Below are 21,974 nucleotides of genomic sequence, written 5' to 3' on the forward strand. Positions count from 1 at the left end.
CTATCCGAGGTGCTGCTTCACTGGATGAGATACTAAACCACCATCTAGATCGCGCTCTCTGATGCAAAGTTAAAATATCCCACAGTCACATTTTCAAAAATGAAAAATTATAATTCTCCCCCATGTTTCTGGGCCAATATGTATAACTCACTTTTCACAATTTAAACACGTATGTGTTTTATGTCTTTATCTCAAAGCAGTCTTGCTCTGCCTAAAATTGGTGTTGGGCAGGAGATTTATTGGAATGGTATTTTTGATCATGAACCTCTCCAAATAATGGTTAGCTCACACAGGGTGAAACTAATAGCAATTCCCCCTCACTCTGGGCCACTGGTGGAGGAGATGCCATTTAAAACATATTTTTACCGAGTGTGGGCTTCGATGTCGAATCAAGCATTTATTGCACTTTGTTAGTTTCCTTTGCCATAGAGGTGGTAGTGTGGGAAAGGCATTATTCCAGTCAAACTGATATTCGGAAAATCTAACTGTGAGTTGAAACGGGAGTTTCACTGTCCTGTGACGAAAATAATGCAATATTACCATCTGCTGGCGGCTTTCACTTACTGCAGGCGCCGGCCTTTGTGAGTCTCAGAGAGGTTCAGTCACTCGACAGCTGGACCTGGGACCCGGTTGCTGAAGTGTGAATATTGAATATCGTTGTCAGGGATGAAAGTTTGCAGCAGGAGGTCGGGTGGCGCATTTGCCCTTTTGTTACCATCCACTGTATGCGAACATTGTTCGCAATTGCCTATGTGAGATATTGCCTGGAGATTGCATTTAGGGATTAATGTACACAACTGATGTAGTTATCAGATGTTCATTCCATCCAAACGTACAGTAGAAAAACGTTGCTGCACTTTGATGCACTAAGGTCTTTGGAGCTTAACTTGTTAATGATTCCTGGGCGATATAACATTAATGGGCAAAAAAACTGAGATTAATATTTTTCAATTACTTTTATTGAAGTTGGTGTCTGTTTGTGTTGGTCCGAGCAAAATAAATGGTTTGGAAAAAGTAATTTGCCAGCGCGATCGAAAAAGTGACAGGATTCTCACATCGATGTATAATCATGTAATCAGATAATTATTATTATGCCGAGTAACACACACTTCATTTTAGATGACTATAAAGAAGGAAGAAATGCTTTCCTTGTTCTGTATCTTGATAGTTCATTCTGTTTATCCAATGTGCACGGCATAAAGAATGAATAAAACGAATTCAAATCAACATGAAACTGCAGATTGCAACTGTTATTGTGCCGCATGCAGAGGGAATTGATTTTGCCCTGATTCCCACTAAATTAAGTATTTTGCCTAACCGTTGTAATTTCAAACTTATCTGTAAAATACAGAAATATGTTTGCTGCTATTAACAGAATACTTCTTGAGAGGATTTTTTTCATAAGGTTCTGAGACAAGTTAGATTTTCTAAACTCCGCATTTTCATGGCACTTCGAGAAGAGTGTCAGAGAGAGCAACTGACAGAGACAGAAACAAGAAAAGGGAGGCAGAAACCCAGAAAATGTCAGAAAGAAGCAATCAGACTAGATAATTATTTCCGATTCCCATTTAATGGTGCGTCACTTCGATCAGCACTCACAGAACAGCTAGACGTATCCCTGAAAAACAACCTCAGTTTCTGAGTAAATGAAGCCACATTCTGATCTGGGTTAAACTTTCTGAATGAAGCCACATTCTGATCTGGGGACACAGATTTAAGGTGCGGGGAGGCAAGTACAGAAGTGATGTTAGGGGTAAGTTTTTCACTCAGAGGGTGGTGAGTGAATGGCATCGGCTGCTGTCAGTGGTGGTGGAGGCGAACTCGCTGGTGTCTTTTAAAAGACTTCTGGATGAGTATGTGGGATTTAATGGGATTGGGGGTTATAGATAGGTCTATGAATAGGTAGGTATTGATGTGATCGGTGCAACTCATGGGCCGAAGGGCCTGTTTGTGCTGTAGTGTTCTATGCTCTATGTTCTAAACTTAATATTATACTAGAAGAATCAACAAATCGAGAATAACCTGTATTTTTCTGTCGATCTGTAAAGGAATTACCATGTGTCCCCCTTATTCCTTACTGGTAATAATGGTCTTGTTGTCTGGCGAGACACCTGACGAAGGGGAAAAGCCCCGAAAGCTAGTGACGTTTGCTACCAGGTAAACCTGTTGGACTTTAACCTGGCGTTGTGAGACTTCTTACTGTGTTTACCCCAGTGCAACGCCGGCATCTCCACATCGAGTCTCTGTTCAGTCAACGTGTTATCCAGGAATTGTGTTTAATTTCTGACTTTTGGAACACTCTGTCTTTGTGTTATAGGAACCAATAGCGATGATTCATTATCCCAGGCTCCTTCTGAATTAACAATTCAGGAAGGACAGAGCACAATACCGGATTATTGTTAGTCAATAACCAACCGTGAACCAACTCTGCTCTGGTACATCCGGTATACCGGAAAAGGTCCGAAATATTCAATGAGGATGCAGCGCGGGAGATTCGTCTCAAGATTTACCAGACTTTCTGCTGTTTGCACAAAGGAAACAAAACTGCTCTTTCAACTAAGCCAGTGCTCTTCACTCCGACAGCGCTGTGCATTTCTGTGCCATTCAGTCCACACTGCTGCAGAGATAGAACGGTTCCCGGACAAAACCCTCACAGTAAGGTACCACCAGAGGGCGCTCTCGCACTGATAAACGGAAAGAATAATTCACTCTCCACAGGGAGAATCACAGATGCCTTCCTAAAATATCAGAGCAAAACACAACCTCAACAAGAGGTAAGGAACATTTGAGAAATTGTATTGGTTAATTTCAACTCGCCGTTGGACTATCGCTGATGTTCTTAAATTTATTTGATCTACTTTGTTTCGTAATTGTCATTTGATCCAGTCCCCGTGTCTGTCGAATATTCAGCAATTCAATCGCCATCAGGTTTACAAGGCATTTTCCGGCGACCTATTTTCTGTGTTTATTTGGTCCGATGAGAGTGTTGCTGCTTCGGAGGAAGTGTATCCACAATGAAGAGATTTCACAAGGAAGTGACTGTGATCTCTAAAATAAACATTGAGAATAGAATTCTCCCAATGACCAGTGAGCTTCAGAATGTTTCCTTCAGGCTGGAATGTTTTTGTTACTATGAGCAAGCCGGAATCTGCAGCTGCTGTGTCTATCGAGGTGCTGAAAGCAGCCTGGCTCGAGGTGTTTCCTTGAATATCAACCAACTCACCACTGACTGATCTCACAGACTGAATTGGCCGGATACTGGAAACACTTGGGTGAAGGCTGATCCCAGGTTAATGAGGATTCTTGCCTGGCTGACTGTTACATTGTGGCTGCATCTGCCCACGATTCTGTGCAGCAGACACGGTTTCAACCTATAGTTCAAGGCAGGTTTTGTACATCAGTCAGACTGCTTTCCATGACGATGAGGCTGAAAGCGCAGTGATACACGGCAGCGTCAGTCAGCTGCAGACCAGAGATAGTCAAACTGGTGAATTTACTCGATGTCTGAAGCTCTCCAGAGAAACGGCTTTTAACAAGATTTGTTATATCTTCAACAAATATCGAATTTTTCCTCAATATAAATAGACGCTGTTTCTCTGAGTGTTGCCGGTACCAGGATAAAATGTAGTTGATCATTGTAATATCATAGGTACAGATTAAACTCAACGTTTCTTCTTCAGTCTTTAATTCTGAGGGTAGCGACAGGGTGACTGAATCTCCATGACTCAGATCTGAAAAACCTGCTCAAACAGAAATAAATCAGACCGACTGAATACTTAAAATTTCATTTTAAATCACGTTTGTAAAATTAAAGTAAATATGAAATGTGTTCGGTTCACAATTACTTGTTGCGAATATTCCCCAAACAACACAAATGTTGAGCATTTCCTTTGCCTGTTCTGTAAAAGGGGAATTAGATATTTGAAAACATCCGTTTGAAACTTGACCCTGTATATTTTGCCTCGGGATGCTCTCACTGTATTTCCCTGTGTCCGCGGTGGTGCTGTGGGGTTAGTAGCTGGTGAGCCGGCAGCCAGTGAATAGATCCACCCCGAGCTGGGTTCAGTCAGTGTTCTGATAGGGAGAATGGTTTCCTAGTTAGACACGTGGGACGAGATTTGTAACCGGAAACATGGGGTTGCCGATGGGGTTTATTTATTCCGGTTTCAATTCTCCATCTCTGATTCCAGTAGAATCGGCATCCGTGAGCGGATAAAGCTCGAGTCTCAGCTTCTTTCATTAGTTCGACAGAGAGACGCCACAGTTGCAACTGGAGCGGGTTTTTGGTTCCTTGTTATTTCGTGTGAATATTATGTACATATCCTAATTCTAAACTGAACTCCTTGGGCAATTGCTTGAGCAGGAATTTCATATGATCTGAAAAATGCTCCCAATTTACAGATTCTCTTTGCTGCTTTTCACTCTGATCTTCACGGGAGTGACTGGAGCAGATGAGGTGATACAGCTCCCTCGGTGGGAGGTTGTCACCGAAGAGGAAACCATATCCATCAACTGCACCACAGCCACTGCGTTTAACAGCTTGTATTGGTACAGACAGTCCCCGAATCAGCCACCCCAGCATCTGGTGATGGCCAGAACAGAAACCGATCAAAGCGAGAGGATCACTGCCTCAATCGGGAAAGGCTTCAAATTCAGTGCCCTGACTGTGAGAGACGCCAGAGTTACAGACACCGCCACCTATCTCTGTGCCCTGAGCCACAGTGTAACAAACACAGGGGGGTCCCATACAAAAACCTGCATCGATTGTGAGAGCCACTCTGTGTGTCTGCAGTGTCGGCAGAGGGAGTGATGGGATTATTTTAAAATAGTCAAAAAAGGAAATGACACAACTGAAAATAAAATATAGAATCTAATTATTAAAATTCTGTCAGAAATGAAGAGAGTTGAAAACAGAAATGGTGAAGAGGAAAGAGGGAGCATGTAAACTAGACTGAGTGATTGGAAAACAGGACAGAGGAAATTTCAGTTATTGTAGGAGGAGTGGACAGAAAATGAGGAAGTTGTTGAAATAGAGATCGAGATTGAAAAGTACCGAGCGTAATAGACAGAGTAAAAATCAGGTGATATCATAAATAAAGAGGGGGTGGCTCCGTGATATTATCGCGATACTATTAATCCAGAAACTCAGTTCGTGTTCGGGAGACCCAGAATTCAGAATTTACTGGTGACCATGAAACCATTGTCTGAAAACTCATCTGATTCACTCATGTCCTTTCGGGAAGGAAATCTGCCGCCCTTACCTGGTCTGGTCTGCATGTGATTCCAGAGCCACAACAATGTGGTTGACTCTCAACTGCCGTCGAAGGGCAACTAAGGATGGGCGATAAATGCTGGCCAGCCAGCGACGTCTAAGTCCTACGAGTAACAGAAGTTTAGTATTTATGAGATATATAAACGGCTGAATTTTCTGAAACGTATTTCCTAAAACCCGGGCACTGGAAACTGCCCCATTGATAAATTTATACTTCGCTCGTTATCCCAACATTGAAAGTTTCAGAACTTCCGTCAGGGGGCGCACTGCTTACAAACTCTTCGCTGCTCTGAATTGAAAATATGAAGAAATAACAGCAGCATTGTCAGCAATCTTTGCTGTTGTCGCTCTGACCCATATTGATTGCCTTCTGTTATTGGGCATGTTATTCTCTCGTCCGGGGTTTGTTGGACCTGCAGCGCAGTGGGAGGGGCAACTTCTGCCCCAAAAGTGTTTCCGTCTGCAGAGTTACAGACACAGCATGCGTCATATGATACAGACTCTGTCTGAACCTATTCATTCTATTGCTTAATATTGGGTATCTCTTTCTCAGGAGAGCTCCCACCCCACCCACCCACCACCATCTAACCCACTCGATTGCTATAAAATAAATCAAATAATACAGTGAGACAGTGAAGTATCATCCTTAAATTAAAGAATATGAATGATTTCCTCACCATAAAGTCTACACTCACTGAGCGACTGTTTCTTCAATCGGATGAGTAATATCAAAATGTCTGAGAAAAGCAAAGTCGCTGTCAGGAATTGCAAAGTCCAGGGCAATCCCGCTCACATGCTCCATTTCTTGCTCTAGTTCTGGCACGTATTGCCTGCAGTGTGCTGTTTGTAGGATTGCTGCCGCTGAAAACAGGCGTGAGGTTTTTGTACAGTGACTAGCGTCTTTCCTCTCAGTGTGGGCTCTATCGCACAGTGATACAGAGCGGCATCAGCGCTCTCCGTGTTTTCAATAACCAACTGGCCCCGTTTTCCCGCAGTGGAGAGTTCCAATTCGAACCGGTCCTTTCTCACTTTGCCATTCGAGATTCTGCTTATTATGAACTCCAGTCCCTGACCGGGTTTTTGCCTGTACCAATACATTCCATTAATGCTGGACATATCATAACTGCAGTTTATCTGCACAGAATCCCCGCTCTGAACTGTTCTCGTCGTGGGAGTTTGTGAAACTTGGTCCGAGCGACACCGATCTATAAAAAAGAAATCATACAGTGAGACACTGGAGCAAAATTAATATAAATAAATAGCTCCACAAGTTCTGGAATAAATATCCTGCGCTTACAAGTTAGCACCACCAGAATGATAAGGAACAGTTTCATTTGCACCGTGTGATATAATAACAATGTCAGTAAGAATACGGAGCACAGCTCACAGCAGAAGATTCTGTATTGAATCAATATTTTGCAGATGTAAGATGCACCAAATAAAGTTTCAGACCCTTGGGTTTTCTGCGATCTGTTTGGCTAGAATCAGACTCCGTTCTTCCGGTGTCAGGATGTGGATTCTTGATCTGCAGCTGCTTTTCTTTCGGGCCACGTGTGAACAAGTCAATTGTCAAAAAATTGGCCATGCTAAGTTAACCTTCGTGTCAGGGGATTAGCGGGGTTAATATGTACAGTTACTGAATAGGGCCTGGGTGCGATTGTGTGCAGACTCGATGAGCCGCATGTCTCACTCCTGGACGGTAAGGATTGAATTTCTATGATTCTATGATTCGTCACAAACTCCTTCTTCTGATTAACTCTTCTGAGTCCAATTTCTCCACATAGAAATGGAGAGATGTTTGGCTGCCTGAACGATGCTGCTGCTGTTGTTTATCTCACCGGTTGTCGGCAGACATGAGCAAGACTTCCTTTGAGTTCAGCAGGATTTAGATTAGACAATGCCAGAATAAAACAAAATCACTCCATGTAATATCATAGGTGAAACTTAAAAAAAATCTCCTTCTGTCACTAACTAAGTGACAGAATTAATGTCTCAGATCCAAAATGCAAATTCAAATCTGAATTAATACTATTTGAGTGTTTTTTCAACTCTTAAGCATGATTTGGAAATTAGATTAAACGTGTTCATGTCACAATTGCCTGCCCGAACCCCCACCCCCACCCCACGCTCCCTCACCACCCCCATAGAACACAATTGTTGCCCTACAACATTGTCACTGGCCGCTCTGTAAAAGGGACATTGAAGCCAGAAACGTTTCGTTCCAATCCGCACTCTCATTAATCTGCTATAATGTGATAGAATCTTCTCACCTCACTTACATGTGTTTCCTGTTGTGTTTTTAGTCCTGTAGGTGGATACGTGGTTTTCAGTGAACAGAAACATTCTAAACTGAGTTATATTCAGCGTGCTTATTAGGAATATCGCTATATAGTTAGGGACAGGGGTGGTATTGATGTTACTGGTTCCGGGTATTGTAAAGTTGCAAAACACGTCAGGAAACATTTGACATTCATTCAAAATAAGAATGAGCATTGATGGTGCCTTGTTCTCAGCGATTGTTTTAAATGATTCTATGTCAACCTTGTGACATGTGTATGTTACATAACTGATGACTTAGCGAGCAAAACACTCTTGATCAAATAGACCATTTGATTTGATCAAATCGACCGCGAAACGAAGAGTGAAGATGGGGAATAATTCACTCATGGAAGGAAATATTAGCAAAAGACTGAGGATGAGTTAACTAACCATAAATGCATTTTTAGCATAGTTATAAGCTAAAAACCAACTGCGCCTCAGCTGTTCATGTTCAGTGTTGGGCTTTGTTTTGATATTTTGCTTATGATCCGGTGACATTCACTCTTGAGGCTGAATTGCTGTTTCTGTTTATCGGTGTGAGAGCGCCCTCTGCGGACCACGAACTAGAACTCCCAGTCTGGGGTTTTTGCTCGGGGCTCGCTATATCTCTGCACCAGTGTGTGCTCCACGGCACAGAAATACACGGCGGTGTCAGACAGAAGAATGTTGGCAATAGTTAAAGGAACAGTGTTGTTTCCTTTGTGTAAAGCAGCCGAGAATCTATCTGGGAAATCCGGAGACTTATCGGTTTTGCCCGAGCTATATATCTTCATCAAATACCTCGGAGCTACCCTGGGATATTGGATATACCAGACCAGGGGCCGAGAACCAGTAGTTGAGTATCTACACTCCAAGGTTATGTTCTGTCCTTCCATAATTCTTAATTCAGATTGATCTTGAGACACTGAATCTTCAGCATTTGTCCCTGTAACAAAACACAGAAATTATTCAATAGCTGGGAGCCAAGAGACCCCATGGAATAGGCAGTGCTCGTTTAAACATTGACTCAAAAAAGAAAATGCTGCAAATTTTGAGCAGATCTGACAACATGTGAGAGAGGGAGAACAGAGATAACGTTTCGAGTCCGGATGACGCTTTGTCAGAACTTATTGACTCACCGGGCAGCAAGACCATTATTATCAGTAACCAAAATGAGGAGTACATGGTGTCTGGTTTAGGATTCGGCTCAAATTAGGTAATATTTGAAATATGTTGACACTTCTGATATTAAAGCGGAAATGCATGTCAGCGGAAACGTCACTTACTCCGAAATTAAGGGGCATTTCCCAGCGACAGGATTGGTTCTCTCTCTGAACCGATGAGCGTTGAGCACCAATCACTGTTAGCTCTGGAGTAATAAATTCTGAGTTTCTCTTTCTCCCTGAATTTCTCGGGTTTTCCGGTTGTCTCTTCGTTTGGGGTCTGTCTTTCTCGCTCTGTCATTCCGCCTCTGTGCGTCTATCTTCCTTTGCCTTGTTTCCGACCGTCTCTGTCTTTACACTTGCTCGACTCTTCCTCCCATTTACCCTAAAGTTCAGGGCGTCAGACATCTGATTTCTCCCACTCTTCCGTTTCAACGAGTCCACCAAATGATTCATTATATTGGAGCAGCAATAGTAGTTAAAGTTAATAACCAGAATTTGAGGAGAAATATTATGATGGAAAGCTTTAAATTCAAATAACTAAATAATATAAGGAATGATTGTGAATCCAGATTCATATTTACATCTTGTGTTGTTATTTTAGAGTAGGTATTTTATCAGAATCTTGATGACTTCATACTATTTAAAACGAGCATTTATAACCACTCTTAATTTAGTAACGCAAATCGCCAGCAACTAAAATAAAGTTGAGGTTTTCTCTCATGTATAGTTTCAACTGCACTACATTACACTGCAACAGTAAAAGTATTAACAAGAATAATCCAACATAGCGGCACAGTGGTTAGCACTGCTGCCTCATAGCGCTGGGGACCCGGTTTTGATTCCTGAATTGGGTTACTGTCTGTGTGGTTTGTGCACATTTTCCCCGTGTCTGCGTGTGTTTCCTCCGGGTGCTCCGGTTTCTCCCACAGTCCAAAACACGTGCAGGTTAGATGCATTGGCCATGCTAAATTTTCCCTTCGTGTACCCGATCAGGCACCCGAGTGAGGCGACTGCGGGATTTTCACAGTACCTTAATTCAGTGTGATTTATGCCGACTTGTGAAACTAATCCATAAAACTAAAGTTAAAACTAATGCAATAAAGTCCTTTCATAATCTGATATTTTGGTGCTGTTTCAGCAAATAACACTTTACCACAGATCGCCGCCAGATGGAGCCGCCTCCCTGCCTTTGTTTGTTTACTGCAGAGGGTACGGGAAGGATCACATTCTGATTGTGCGACTGGTTTGGTTCTCAGGGTATCAAGAGGCTCTCGGAAATCTTGTTGGTATCACGTTCTAAATTATGTTGTTTTTCTTTCCCTTTCTGGAATTCCTGGTTGGAATTAGGCTATTGGGTTTCAAATTGTACTCAAGTGTTTAGCTCTGTTTCTGTTGCCGTCTGTTCTTTTGTCTCTCTTTGTCTCCCTCTGTAGTATGTCTACAGATCTGCAACTGTTCCCGTCTAGTTTATACTTTATTTACTTACTGTCACAAGTGTGTTTCCATTAACACTGCAATGAAGTTACCGTGAAAATGTCCTCTTTGCCACACTCTGGTACCTGTTCGGGTACACTGAGGGAGAATTTAGCATGACCATTGCACTTAACCAGCACGTTTTTAGACTGTGGGAGGAAACCGGAGCACCCGGAGAAACCACGCAGACACGGGGAGAAGGTGCAGACTCCACACCGACAGTGATCCGAGGTTCAGATTGAGCCCGGCTGGCTGCCGCTGTGATGCATCAGTGCTGACCAATGCGCCACGGTGCCGCTCTGACCCGTTTGATTCACCGTATGTTCATCCATTTCCCTTGCTGTCCCCGTCTCTCCCTTATTTATCTCAATGTCGGCCTACTATTTATCTCCCTGTCACTGCCTCATTTCTGTCATTTCCTTTCCTCGTGTTTATCTCTCTGCATCTCCACCTGTTCCTTTCTACCTATCCTTCTTCTTCTATCGCTATATCGGCCTTTGATTCACTCACTACCTTTCCATTCGTTTATCACCATTTCTTAGCTTGTATGTTTCTTTGTTGCTGCATTTGTGTCTCTCAGGGGATCTGCATCCAAATCCATGTATTGTTTTATTCATAGTCACAACCCTAGGAAATCTACCATTCAGAAAGAAGAGTTCAGTGTGAACAAGTCACGCACATGACAATGAGATTAATGTTCTTGAGAAGCCGTCACAAGCCGACATAAAGAATAACAAAAACATTCAACGTGAGAGATTTAAACCGATCAAATAAAACTGCAGCCATCCGGGGACTCTGGGTTTGTATTCGAAGGAGATTACAGGGATGAGGGGAGATGTCTTTGAAACTTACAGAATACTGAAAGGCCTGGATAGAGTGGGTGCGAGGAAGATGTTACCATTAGTAAGAGAGACAAGGATCCGAGCGCACAGCCTCAGAGTAAAATGACGGCCCGTTTGAATCTAGATATGGAGGAATTTCTTCAGCCAGAGGGTGGTGAATCTGTGGAATTCCTTGCCTCAGAAAGCTGTGGAGGCTCGGTCATTGAGTTTATTCAAGACAGAGATAGATAGATTCCTGATTGGTGAAGGGATCAAAGATTATGGTGACGGGGTGGGAGAGTGGGGTTGAGAAACCCCACAGCGGCGTCACTGTGGCACAGTGATTAACATCGCTGCCTCACAGCGCCAGGGACCCGGGTTCGATTTCAGTCTCGGGTGACTGTCTGTGAGGAGACTGCCCGTGTCTGCGTGAGTTTCCTCCAGGTGCTCCTGTTTCCTCTCACAGTCCGAAGATATGCGGGTTAGGTTGGTTGGCAATGACAAGTTGACCCTAGCGACAGGGAGTTAGCAGGGTAAATATGTGGCGCTACTGGGATGGAGCCTGGGTGGGGTTGAATCATTGGATAGAATCCCTACAGTGCAGAAGGAGGACATTTGGCCTATCAAGCCTGCACCGGCAACAATCCCACCCAGGTCCTGTGCTAGCCCCAGAACCCCACACATTTAGCTCCTAATCCTTCTGACATTAAGGGGAAATTTAGCGTGGCCAATCAACCAAACCCGAATATCTTTGGTGTGCTCGGTTCAGGATTGAGGTAGGTTCAGACTCGATGGACCGAATGGCCTCCTTCTGTATGGCTTTGTCAGCAAAGCTGATTCTTCCCTCACACCACACACTGTACTCACTCAGTGACTATCTCCACTTTCAGACATTTAACACAGTTGGTTAAAGAGCTTCAGCCCATCACTGAAACTCATTTAAATCTTATCTTCATCTATGACGGGTAGATTTCAGACTGTTTGATTGGACGGGAACATTGAGATCAGAAAGTGACGTTAAAAACAGATTCTGTTCCGGCAGTGCTCGGAGTTTTAAAGGTAGTCACAGCCCCGGGCTCTGCAGCCGCCATGGAGTTCCTCACTGTCTGCATTGTGTTCGGGCTGTTTCTTGTCGGTAAGTATGACTCCAATCTGGTTAAATGTTATCTGGATCTAAAACATTAACTCTGCTTCTCTCCAGTGATGTTTCCTGTCGCTGCTGAGTAATTCCGCCTTTATTTTTATTTCATAACTCCAGTTCTGTCGCTTGGACTGTAAAGTGTTAATATCATTTCAGCAGCACATCCAACACATCATTCTTTTTCTCTTCTTGAACACGTTCCAGATCCGAGTGATGGAGATTCTGTTTCTCAGCCGCAGTCTTTCGAGGGGAGAGAAGATGAAAGCTTGACTATCCGATGTACCTACAGCACTACAGCAAGTCAATATGTCTTATATTGGTACAGACAGCAGCCACAGAAAGATTTGCAGTTCATTATATTGAAAAAATCCTGGAATACAGAATAAGAAGACAGAGGGGAAGGTTTTGGATCCCGTTTCTCTGCTGAACTCCAGACCTCGGCTAAATTAACTACTTTAACCATCTGGAGGCTACAGCTGACTGACGCTGGCCGCTATTACTGCGCTTTCAGACTCACAGTGATAGAAATCAGTCTCAGCCCCGTACAAAAACTGCTTTGCAGCTATCACTGGGTGCTCCAGTCTGTTGAGGTTTGTGTGGAGAATCGCAGAAAGATTCAGCCGCTCAGACACACACCCCGAGGAAACCACATTAACCTCGGATCAAACTGTCAGCCAATTCAATCCAGGATCGGCTGAGACAACACACAGCAGAATCCCATCAGACTGAAAGGTTAATCAGCGAAAGAGAGAGAGAAAGCAGCTGCCAGTTAAAGAGTTTGTGTTTCGTTTCCCATTGTTATTTGCTTCAATTCAGGTTTGTCTGGGAAGATCAGTTTCCCCAAATGAAGGTTCCTCAGACTTTAAAATGTTTCAAAGCTGCCTGACAGCAGCTCATGGATTCCGGAACTGCCAGATTTGACCCGGGAATGGGACGATAGAAAAGGGGGCGGGCGGTAGGGGATATCTCCGGCTGACACAGGGAGTGATGAAGATGAGGTTGAGGGAGCGAACACAAGATAGAACAGGTGGGAAGAAATGTATGTCTAAAAACAGTTCAATCTGAGAACCGAGAAATAAGCAGCGATCAAAATAATGCAGCAGGTCAAAGAATGTGACTGTAAGGCAGGTCTGAGCAATATACAAGTGTAAACTGGTGATAACTTGAAAGGTATGTTTTCCTATCCCTGTGCATACTTCCTGTTAAAAACCTGAGCAATGTGCCTGTGCAGGTGAGTGTGGCCCAGTCTGTGCATCAGCTCAATGGCTCCCTATATTCAGTGCTGCAATATCTGAGACGTTTAGCCATGGAGCTGTTTCAGGGATTCTTTAGTGGATCAGCCCTGTTACTGTCTGGTCCCTCTGCTTAGTATCTACGAAATTTCAAAGGCTAGGTGGCTGAATGAGACCTCAGCAGAGCATCGGCTCAGTGTTCGCTAACTCTCCATGTTTAAATGTTTAATCAACAGTGCTATGCAGGCAAGTATGCCCTTACTCTCTAATCTGTACACTTCCTATATCACCCAATGCATCTACACACTTTGAGAGAGCTATAAAAATCATTGACATAGGCAAGGGTGAGATTGCGCAGAATGATACAGAGACAATCCAACTGAGGGACAAAGATGAACGCGGCCTGAGAGCAGTGAATGATGCAGAGACACACCAAGGAAGGACATTGCTACAGATGAGTATTTATAAATACTGACATACATTAGAGGAGGCTGTGGTGCAGAGGTATTTTAAATGGGCGAATCCCTACTTTGAAACAGAGATTCCTAGTTATAGATTCACCCAGAAGAGGAACTATCCTGTCCACATCCACCTTGTCAAGACCCCTTTGTGTTTTATACATATCAATCAAGCAGCCTACTCTTACTCTGAATTCCAGAAAATAATCATTTACCTCGAATCGCCGCCAGATGGAGCTGCCTCACCGCATGTGCGCGTTTACTGCAGGGGCAGGGGCAGGATCGCAATGTAATAGTGATACTGGTTTCACTCTGAGGATGCGAAGCGCCTCTCAGAAATCTCCCTGCTGACATCACGTCCTAAGTCGTTATTTTTCTTTCCCTTTCTGGAATCTGATTGGATTTAGGCCATTGATTTTCAAGTTGGACCCGTTTGTTTCTGTCACTGTCTATGTCTGTTTCACTTGCCATCTGTCCGTTTGTCTCTCTTTGCGTCTCTCTCTGTATTATCTCTACATATCTCCAACTGTTCCCTTCACCGCATCATCATCTATTTCCCTTGTGGCTCCCGCCTCTCCCTCACTTATCTCAATGTCTGCACCACCCCCACCACCCCACCCATAATCTCCCTGTCACTGCTCATTTCTGTCATTCCCTTTCCTCTTGCTTATCCCTCTGCCTCTCCATCTGTTCCTCTCTACTTATCTCTCTCCTTCGATCATTGTATCGGCCTTTGATTCACTCACTGCCTTTCTATTCGTTTATCTTCATTTCTGAGCTTGGATCTTTCGGGTTGTTGCATTTGTTTCTCTCAGGGGATCTGCACCTAAATCCGCTGTTGTACAATCCGCACATTGTCCTCCCCGTGTCTGTGTGGGTCTCCTCCGGATGCTCCTGTTTCCTCCCAAAGAGACGCGGGTAAGATTGGTAGCCCATGACAAATTGACCCTAGTGTCAGGGGGATGGCGTTACAGGAATAGGCCTGGGTGGGATTGAATCATAGAATACAATCCCTACAGTGCAGGAGGAGGCCATTTGGCCCATCGAGCCTGCACCGACAACAATCCCACCCAGGCCCTGTGCTATCCCCGAAACCCCATACCTTTACCTTCTAATCCCCCTGATATTAAGGTGCAATTTACCGTGGCTAATCAACCTAATCAACATCCTTGGAGTGTTCGGTTCAGGATTGTGGCCGGTTCAGACTAGATGGGCCGAATGGCCTCCTTGTGCACTGTAGGGATTCTCTGATTCTGCGGGATTTTAAACATATCGGCCATGAATGAATGGTGGAATAGGCACGAATGGGCCGAATGGCTTAATTCTGCTCCTATCTCTTATGGCCTTCTCAGTGAAGCTGATTCTTCCCTCTCACCACACACTGTACCCACTCAGTCACTGATCTCAGATGTGTAATAGTGAAGGTCAAAGTGCTTCAGCTGATCACTGAAACTCATTGAAATCTTATCTCACTCTATGACGGGTAGATTGCAAATTGTTGATTGGACGGGAAGTTTGAGATCAGAAAGTGACTGTAAAAACAGATTCTGTTCCGGCAGTGCTTGGAGTTTTAAAGGTAGTCACAGCCCCGGGCTCTGCAGCCGCCATGGAGTTCCTCACTGTCTGCATTGTGTTCGGGCTGTTTCTTATCAGTAAGGATGACTCCAATCTGGTTAAATGTTATCGCGATCTGAACCTTTAGCTCTGCTTCTCCCCAGTGGTGGTTCTTGCCCCTGCTGTGTATTTCCACCATCATTTGTTTTTATTTCATAACTCCAGTTATGTCTCGGTGAATATAAAGTGTTAATATTATTTCAGCAGCACATCCAACACTTAGATTTTTTTTCTTTTTGAACACATGTTACAGATCCGAGTGATGGAGATTCTGTTTCTCAGCCCCAGTCTTCAGAGGGGAGAGAAGGTGAAACGGTGACTATCCGATGTACCTACAGCACTACAGCAAGCGACTATTTCTTATGTTGGTACAGAAAGCAGCCACAGAAGGATTTGCAGTTCATTATATGGAAAAGATCCGGGGGTGCACAAGAAGACAGAGGGGAAGGTTTTGGATCCCGTTTCTCTGCTGAACTCCAGACCTCGGCTAAATTAACTACTTTAACCATCTCGAACCTGCAGCTGACTGACGCTGGCCGCTATTACTGCGCTTTCAGTCTCACAGTGATAGAAAGCAGTCTCACCCCCGTACAAAAACTGCTTTGCAGCTATCATTGGGTGCTCCAGTCTGTTGAGGTTTGTGTGGAGAATCGCAGAAAGTAACAGTCAGATTGAGCAGCGGCGCTGTCAGCCGCTCAGACACACACCCCGAGGAAACCACATTAACCTCGGATCAAACTGTCACCCAATTCAATCCAGGATCGGCTGAGACAACACACAGCAGAATCCCATCAGACTGAAAGGTTAATCAGCGAAAGAGAGAAAGAGGGAGAGAGAGAGCAGCTACCAGTTAAAGAGTTTGTGTTTCGTTTCCAATTGTTATTTGTTTCAATCCAGGCTTGCCTGGGAAGATCAGTTTCACCAAATAAAGGTTCCTCAGACTTAAAAATGTTTCAAAGCTGCCTGACAGCAGCTCATGGATTCCGGAGCTGCGAGATTTAACCCGGGAATGGGACGATAGAAAAGGGGGAGGGACGGTAGGGGATATCTCCGGCTGACACAGGGAGTGATGAAGATAAGGTTGAGGGAGCGAACACAAGATAGAACAGGTGGGGAGAAATGTATGTCTAAAGACAGTTCAATCTGAGAACCGAGAAATAAGCAGCGATCAAAATAATGCAGCAGGTCAAAGAATGTGACTGTAAGGTAGGGTCTGAGCAAGATACAAGTGTAAACTGGTGATAACTTGAAAGGTACGTTTTCCTATCCCTGTGCATACTTCCTGTTAAAAACCTGAGCAATCTTCCTATGCAGGTGAGCGTGGCCCAGTCTGTGCATCAGCTCAATGGCTTCCTGTATTCAATGCTGCAACATCTGAGAGGTTTAGCCATGGAACTGTTTTAGGAATCCTTCAGTGGATCAGCCCTGTCACTATCTGGACCCTCTGCTTAGTATCTAAGAAATTTCAAAGGCTGAATGAGACCTCAGCAGAGCATCGGCTCAGTGCTCGCTAACTCTCCATGTTTAAACGTTTGATCAACTGTGCTATGCAGGCAAGTATATTCTTACTCCCGAAGTTGTACACTTCCTATATCACCCAGTGCACCTATACACTTTGAGAGAGATATAAAAGACATTGACATAGGCAAGAGTGAGTTTAAGCGGAATGATACAGAGACAATCCAACTAAGGGACAAAGATGAACGTGGCCTGAGAGCAGTGAATGATACAGAGACACACCAAGGAAGGACATTGCTACAAGTGAGTATTTATAAATACTCATCAGAGGAGGCTGTGGTGCAGTGTTATTTTAAATGGGCGAATCCCTCTTTTGAAACAGTGATACCTAGTTATAGATTCACGCAGAAGAGGAACTATCCTCTTCACATCCACCTTGTCAAGACCCCTTTGTATTTTATCATATCAATCAAGTAGCCTACTCTTATTCTGAATCCAGTGGATATAAACCTTGTCTCTCTAACCTATCCTCATGAAATAATCCGGCCTTAAAAACAAAGCCTGAATGCCAGAAATTTATACGGACACACAGAATGAAAAACTGAAACCTAATGAAACTCAAGGATACACACACACAAGCTGAAAACTGCTCACTGTTACCAAGGAACCCGATAGATAGGGAATCTGGGGATTCCCAAGAGAATGAGGCGAACAAAAATAGGAAATGACATCAAATAAAGAGGCAACAATGAATAGACAAGGCAACAGGGGGAAAAAGAAAGCAGTTAATGGCGAAACAAGAAAAGTTATGAAATTGTAAAATTTAAATAGCTGAATGACAAGAAATATTACACAATGTACTTGCACAGATGAGCGAGCTTCCTCTTGATGCATAAACTAAGTGTCTGCCTGTACTCAATGATGAAACAAATCCGAGCAGTTTCTCATGTACTGTTGACTTATCTCATGCCTCCATCTATGTCATGGCATGCCATTCCTCATTTAGTACAGCACTGTTTCACAGTCTACGGCAATCGATCAGAAAACCCTGTTCATCGACCCACTATTCATATCCATCTGTGATAAACACTCACCAACATAGGATGGAACAATTATCTGACACGTTTGCATAGATATCTCCAGCGTAGACTCCAGTCGCTTTTGAGCTCCCAAGCAGCAGCTGTATCAGTCTTGCTTTCTAACACCGCCTGTTCAAGGAAAGTAAAGGAAGAAAAGCTGTAATGATAATTGCGGAGATCAGTTGCTTAGTGTCCAGAACTTAACAGCGGCTATCCTTTGAAAATTACATTAGAAAAATAAACTAATGGCCAAAGAAGGAGGAAGTGGAATATTGAAAAAAAGGAATCCCGGATAAATAAAACCATTTAATTCTGTTTTCCTGTCTACGTTCCCCGCGATTGCAGCTTCAATCAGTGGATTACTGCATATCTCTGGGACACAAAATTCAACCCGGTTCAAGCCTCCCAGTACACCGAACACAAGCTCAGCAATACGTACATAGATTATATCCCTCTCACTGAACTATCGAGCAGCATTTACACAATACCTGAGTGAATCACAGTCAATATTCACACCAAGTTTCCAAAACTTTTCAGTGTTAAATTCTTCCATTTGCGTGAAACGCTGAGTGCTGTGAATCTGGAAATGAGCATCTGTTTTACCCAGAGACTTGTTTCCCACGGTTAGCCCTCAGGTTTGCAATTCAATTTATGTTGGATATTGAAGCGAATTTCAAAATGAAGAGAAAAGAAGGTAAATATTAAATCTTGGAACAGATCCTGAGGGAAATGGATCACAATATTTGGAAGGAGTTGCAGCTGGGAATGGTGTTATTGATGACTGAGTGGAAAATATTGGATCCTTGGGCTTCTGGTTGTCAGTTCCCTTCCGTCCCATTGAATTCCTCCCTGCGATAAGACACATGGATTCATTTTACCTGCACATTCAGAGGAGAAAGGGAATGACCAACACACTACAGCAACGTTACGGGATCAACATAACCAAACAGACTTGTACAGAATTGTACACGGTGCTGTCATGCTGCAGTTCTGGAACAAAGTTTTGCAGAAATGGAATTGTGGTCATTGACATCCTTGTTTAGAATATCTGCATCAGCTGCTGTCTCAGTCTCTGTGGCGCAATGGGTCAGCGCGTTCGGCTGTTAACTGAAAGGTTGGTGGTTCGACCCCACCCAGGGACGGAGCTTTCACTATTTTCTCACCATCACCATTCATAAGCGAACCGTTGCGGCTTGGCAATGGGTTCCGTGGGCATCAATAAAAAAAAAAGCTCTCAAGTGTTACCGGCTGCACTGTTATCTGTTGTCACCAACATTATTTAATGACTATTGACTACCGACATCTTACATATAACATTGTATACATGCTCCCATTATACCATTAAACTTAACAATTAGAATCCAGACATGAATTTGTGGCCGAGCATTTGTTCCAATTCCATATCCCTGCTTCCATTCATTATTCTATAGATCATAAATCTGTCTAAGCCAAACTGAAATGTGTTCAATGATGGAGCATCTACAACCCTCTGGCGTAGAGAATTTCAAAGATTCACTACCCTTTAAGTGAAGCAATTTCACCGCATCGCTGTCCTGAATTATCAGCGCCTTATCCTGAGATTGTGCCCCGTGTTTTATATTCCTGGATCAGGGAAAATAATGTCTCAGCCTCCACCCTATCAAACTCATAGAATCATAGAACCCCTTCAGTTTTTCAATGCTAACTATTCCTTCTCATTAAAGCTGTTGAGAATTTCCAGAACTTTCTGTTTTTGATTCAGATTCCAGCATCCTCAGATTTTGTTTTTATTCTGTCTAAAATACGGGGATCCAAACTGCACACACTATTCCAAATGTGGTCTCAACAAAACCCTGAATGACTGTAGCAAAACTTCAAACACTTCAAAACTTAACTCCGTGCTCAAGACTGGAAGGAGAGTTTGAGAGTGGATAATTCGCACTGTGGACTTTCCTGTAATCAGTAACTGGATCAGGAAGATGAGGTATCTCTGTCTCTTTGTACTGTCATCTCTAAACTTCATCTCCTCTCAATGCCGTGTGTCATATATTCGCTTTCCCTGCTTTCCAGGCAAAGCTCGTGTTCACCAACTGTCTGTGCTTCTATGAAGCAGCTAATTGGCTCTGGAAGCTGGACAGCCAGAGGGAGTTGGATGAGAGACAGCGACAGAAGCAGGAAGAGAAGCAACATGATAGCATTTCGTAAATGATTGTGCCAGTTGCTCTCCGTGATGAATGCCTGCCGTGTGTTACCTTGTAAGTTTCACAGAAGCCACAGTGATAAGTTTGGTGGGTTTTGAAAACTGAAAGTGCCACAGGAACGGTTTGCGGGACGATTTCACCTCACTGTCGATTTCATGTTCTAGCGAACAGGAAACGGTGTTTATATTGGCTGATACGGTGCCTTGTGTTCCATCTAAACATGACAGATGAAAGGAGAAGCTTGTTTTTGGTGAATCAAAAGTCTGAAGTAAAAGAATGGAAGGCAGATGGTTCATGGATAAATTAGTTCTTGTTTAAAGAGCTTGCATCAACTTCCCTGATGGTCTAGTGGTTAGGATTCGGCACTTTCATTGCCGTGGCTCTAGTATGATTCCTGGTCAGGTAATGTAGACTTATTTCTATGTAACGACACTGCGTTACTTCCTGGTCACCACGGGTCTTGTCCGAATCAGTGTTCGAGAGATTTCCTCTTTTGCGTCTGAATTGGAAATATCACCTGTAAAGAACAGGAAAGAACAGAGCGATAGGGTCCAAAGTACTGATGATAGAAATGGTGATGCGGGTTAGGATATGGTTTTTTAATGGGATAAATTTTATTTTTTCTACTGACATAAATATTTCGCAGATCTATGTTCAAATCTCGGGCTCAATGACAAGAAATACTATAATTGAATTAAACAGTAAACTCTCCGACCTCCAGTGAAGTGGAAGCAGTTTTTCACTCAGAAACTGGTGACTGTATTTAGCCTGTTTTCATATCATCTGTTCCACTGCTGAGGCCATAACAATTCTTCCGCTTGAAATCATTAATTCTATTAATCGTTTATCAGCTCTTAATCATGACTGGAACAATACTTTTGTACTCCTTATGTTAATAATTCTCAGTCTGTAAGTGAATTTAAATGAGAGGTGTTTAGTTACGGTTAGTTATTGGGATTTGCCCAGTTGGCAGGTTTCAGTTTACACTATTGAATGATACTTCGCTTGTATTTTCAATGTTAGTGCCGAGTGGCCCCCAAATAAAGAGCAGCCAATTCTTCCCTCGTACAGCGAATCTAAGAATCAGCAGGAATCTGCCTTCGATATGAACGGTTTTGAATGGTGTTTATGTGGATTGTTGTCGGGGTTTGTGTTCACGGGAATACATTCACGTGTCAATGTCAGACCCGCTGTTATAACCGGCACCCAGCAGACAGCAGCTGTGACCCAGAAACCTGCGGCAGTTTTTGTACGAGGATTTCATTCATTTTCATCACTGTGAGACTCTGTGCACAGTAATAGACCGCGGTGTCAGACAGCAGCAGCTCCGAAATGGTCAATCGGTACAACTTTTCTGATTTCTCGATTGTATCAGAAAACCGGGTCTGAGCGAAATCCGCCTTCAGTTCATTACCGCCGCCCTTATGCCTCCGGACCGCAAACTCGGGCTGTCTGCCTGGGTATTGACGGTACCAGAATAAATAATCTGCATCGTCGGTATAGGTGCAGCTTAAAGTGACACTTCCTCCCTCTGTCCGTGTGAGTGAGGATTCCTGCTGAGGAACAGAATCTCCATTGCTCAGATCTGGAAAACAGGGTAAAAGAAATAAAAAACATTCAGCTGAACTGAGGGTGACAACTCAAAGACGATGTAACATAAAAAAGGCATTAAATAATATCAAATTCGCCCCAACTGATCTACGTTCCCGTTCAGAATCCCCAGAAGAATCCGCCATCTCAATGTCCCTGTCCCTTTCCCCCTCAGCGGCTAATCTTTCCCCA

At 43.5% G+C, this 21,974-nt stretch overlaps 1 protein-coding gene and 1 non-coding gene across 2 annotated transcripts in view; both read left to right on the plus strand.

Moving 5' to 3' along the window:
- Positions 1-21,974, plus strand: part of LOC145363731 (uncharacterized) — a 469,439-nt gene that overhangs the window by 106,354 nt on the left and 341,111 nt on the right. The window lies entirely within an intron of this gene.
- Positions 19,081-19,154, plus strand: trnan-guu (transfer RNA asparagine (anticodon GUU)). Its single transcript has one exon. It is a non-coding gene; the product is annotated as a tRNA-Asn (tRNA).

This window comes from Carcharhinus amblyrhynchos, unplaced genomic scaffold (assembly GCF_965287045.1).
Source record: "Carcharhinus amblyrhynchos unplaced genomic scaffold, sCarAmb.v2.hapA scaffold_39, whole genome shotgun sequence".
Classification (NCBI taxonomy): Eukaryota; Metazoa; Chordata; class Chondrichthyes; order Carcharhiniformes; family Carcharhinidae; genus Carcharhinus; species Carcharhinus amblyrhynchos.